This window comes from Triticum dicoccoides, chromosome 4B, assembly GCF_002162155.2.
Source record: "Triticum dicoccoides isolate Atlit2015 ecotype Zavitan chromosome 4B, WEW_v2.0, whole genome shotgun sequence".
Lineage (NCBI taxonomy): Eukaryota > Viridiplantae > Streptophyta > Magnoliopsida > Poales > Poaceae > Triticum > Triticum dicoccoides.
This window is the reverse complement of record NC_041387.1, coordinates 566,504,733-566,508,306: the sequence shown is the minus strand read 5'-3', so window position 1 is coordinate 566,508,306 and position 3,574 is coordinate 566,504,733.

The following is a 3,574-nucleotide window of genomic DNA, read 5'->3' as shown; positions in this document are numbered from 1 at the left end:
TGGGAGAAGTGCTTAGCTTTGGGTTCAATCTTGTGGTGTCCTTTCCCAGTGACAGCAGGGGCAGCACGGCACGTATTGTATTGTTGCCATCAAGGATAAAAAGATGGGTTTTATATCATATTGCTTGAGTTTATCCCTCTAAATCATGTCATCTTGCTTAATGCGTTACTCTGTTCTTTATGAAATTAATACTCTAGACGCAAGCAGGAGTCGATCGATGTGTGGAGTAATAGTAGTAGATGCAGGCAGGAGTCGGTCTACTTGTTGCGGACGTGATGCCTATATAGATGATCATGTCTAGATAATCTCATAATTATTCGCTCTTCTATCAATTGCTCGACAGTAATTTGTTCACCCACCGTAATACTTATGCTATCTTGAGAGAAGCCTCTAGTGAAACCTATGGCCCCCAGGTCTATCTTTTATCATATTTGCTTTCAATCTACTTTTATTTGCATCTTTACTTTTTGCATCTATATTATAAAATACCAAAAATATATTTATCTTATCATACTATCTCTATCAGATCTCACTTTCGCAAGTGGACGTGAAGGGATTGACAACCCCTTTATTGCGTTGGTTGCGAGTTCTTTGTTTGTTTGTGTAGGTGCGTGGGACTTTTGAGGAGCATCCTACTGGATTGATACCTTGGTTCTCAAAAACTGAGGGAAATACTTACGCTACTATTGCTGCATCACCCTTTCCTCTTCAAGGAAAACCAACGCAAGCTCAAGACGTAGCAAGAAGGATTTCTGGCGCCATTGCCGGGGAGGTCTTCGCTCAAGTCAAGATATACCAAGTACCCATCACAAACTCATCTCCCTCGCATTTACATTATTTTCCATTTGCCTCTCGTTTTCCTCTCCACCACTTCACCCTTGGTGTTTTATTTGCCCTCTCTTTCCCAATCTCTTCCACTCTTTTTCGCTTGCCTTTTTTCTGTTTGCTTGTGTGTTGGATTACTTGTTGCCATGGCGCAAGATAATAACAAATTGTGTGATTTCTCCAATACCAATAATAATGATTTCCTTAGTACTCCGATTGATCCTCTTAATGATGTTGAGTCTTGTGAAATCAATACTACTTTGCTGAATCTTGTTATGAAAGATCAATTCACCGGCCTTCCTAGTGAAGATGCCGCTACTCATCTAAACAACTTTGTTGATTTGTGTGATATCCAAAAGAAGAAAGATATGGATAATGATATTGTTAAATTGAAGTTATTTCTATTTTCACTTAGAGATCATGCTAAAGTTTGGTCTTCGTCTTTGCCTAAAAATAGTATTGATTCTTGGAACAAGTGCAAAGATGCTTTTATCTCTAAGTATTTTCCTCCCGCTAAGATTATCACTCTTAGGAACGATATTATGAATTTTAAATAAATTGATCATGAGCATGTTGCACAATCTTGGGAAAGAATGAAATTGATGATTCGCTATTGCCCTACTCATGGTTTGAATTTATGGATGATCATACAAAAATTATATGCCGATTTGAACTTTTCTTCTAGAAATCTCTTAGATTCGGCGGCGGGAGGAACGTTTATGGAAATCACGTTAGGAGATGCTACAAAACTTCTTGATAATATTATGGCTAATTATTCTCAATGGCACACCGAAATATCTTCTAGTAAAAAGTGCATGTTATAGAAGAAATCAATGTTTTGAGTGGAAAGATGGATGAACTTATGAAGTTGTTTGCTACTAAAAATACTCCTCTTGATCCCAATGATATGCCTTTGTCTACTTTGTTTGAGAATAATAATGAATATATGGATGTGAATTTTGTTGGTAGGAATAGCTTTGGAAACAATGCTTATAGAGGAAACTTTAATTCTAGACCGTTCCCTAGTAATTCCTCTAATAATTATGGAAATTACTATAATAATTCTTATGGTAATTTTAATAAGATGCCCTCTGATTTTGAGAATAGTGTGAAAGAATTTGTGATTTCTCAAAAGAATTTTAATGCATTACTTGAAGAAAAATTGCTCAAAGTTGATGATTTGGCTAGGAACGTTGATAGACTTTCGCTTGATGTTAATTCGATTAAACTTAGATCTTCTCCTCCTAAGCATGATATCAATGAGTCTCTCAAAGCCATGAGAATATCCATTGGTGAGTGCAAGGAAAGAACCGCTAGATTGCGTGCTAAGAAAGATTGCTTTATAAAAGCGTGTTCTTCTAGTTTCCATGAAAATAATGATGAAGATCTCAAAGTTATTGATGTGTCTCCTATTAGATCTTTGTTTTGCAATATGAATCTTGATAACAATGGGACTGGAGATGATTCAACTTTAGTTAGAAGGCGTCCCAAGAATTCAGAGTTTTTAGATCTTGATACTAAATTTGGTAAAAGTGGTATTGGAGAGGTCATGACTTTAAATAGCGCTAGTTGGAAGGCAACCCAATTTTATTTGTGTTTTTTGTTTTTGTTCCTATTTAGTAATAAATTTCGCTTCTACCTTCTATTTAGATGTGTTTTTATATTTTAATTAGTGTTTGTGCCAAGTAGAACCTATAGGATAACCTATGATGGTAGTTGATTTGATTCTGCTGAAAAATAGAAACTTTGCGCGCATGAATTTAGTTTTGTTAAATCACAGAAACGTGCTTTTGTGTTGATTCTTTTTTATGCTAATCAATAGAAAAATTTTCCAGGACTTACTATTGTTTCAGGATTTTTAGACTTCCAGAAGTTTGCGTTAGTTACAGATTGCTACAGACTGTTCTGTTTTTGATAGATTCTGTTTTTCGTGTGTTGTTTGCTTATTTTGATGCATCTATGGCTAGTAAAATAGTTTATAAACCATAGAGAAGTTGGAATACAGTAGGTTTAACACCAAAATAAATAAAGAATGAGTTCACTACAGTACCTTATGTGGTGGTTTTGTTTTCTTTCACTAACAGAGCTTATAAGATTTCCTGTTGAGTTTTGTGTTGTGAAGTTTTCAAGTTTTGGGTAAAGATTTGATGGACTATGGAATAAGGAGTGGCAAAAGCCTAAGCTTGGGGATGCCCAAGGCACCCCAAGATATTCAAGAATAGCCAAAAGCCTAAGCTTGGGGATGCCCCGGGAAGGATCCCCTCTTTCGTCTTTGTTCATTGGTAACTTTACTTGGAGCTATATTTTTATTCGCCACATGATATGTGTTTTGCTTGGAGCATGGTGTATTATATTAGTCTTTTATTTTTAGTTTACCATAATCATCCTTGCTGTACATACCTTTTTGGGAGAAGCCTACTTGATTAGAATTTTCTAGAATACTCTATGTGCTTCACTTATATCTTTTGAGCTTGATAGTTTTTGCTCTAGTGCTTCACTTATATCTTTTAGATCACGGCAGTGGCTTATTTTTGTAGAAATTGCTAGTCTCTCATGCTTCACTTATATTATTTTGAGAGTCTTTTAGGACAACATGGTATTTGCTATGATTATAAAAGTGGTCCTAGAATGGTAGGCATCCAAGTTGGGTATAATAAAAACTATCATAGGAAGTGAATTGGATGCTATGATCAATTTGATACTTGATAATTGTTTTGAGATGTGGAGGTAGTGATATTAAAGTCATGCT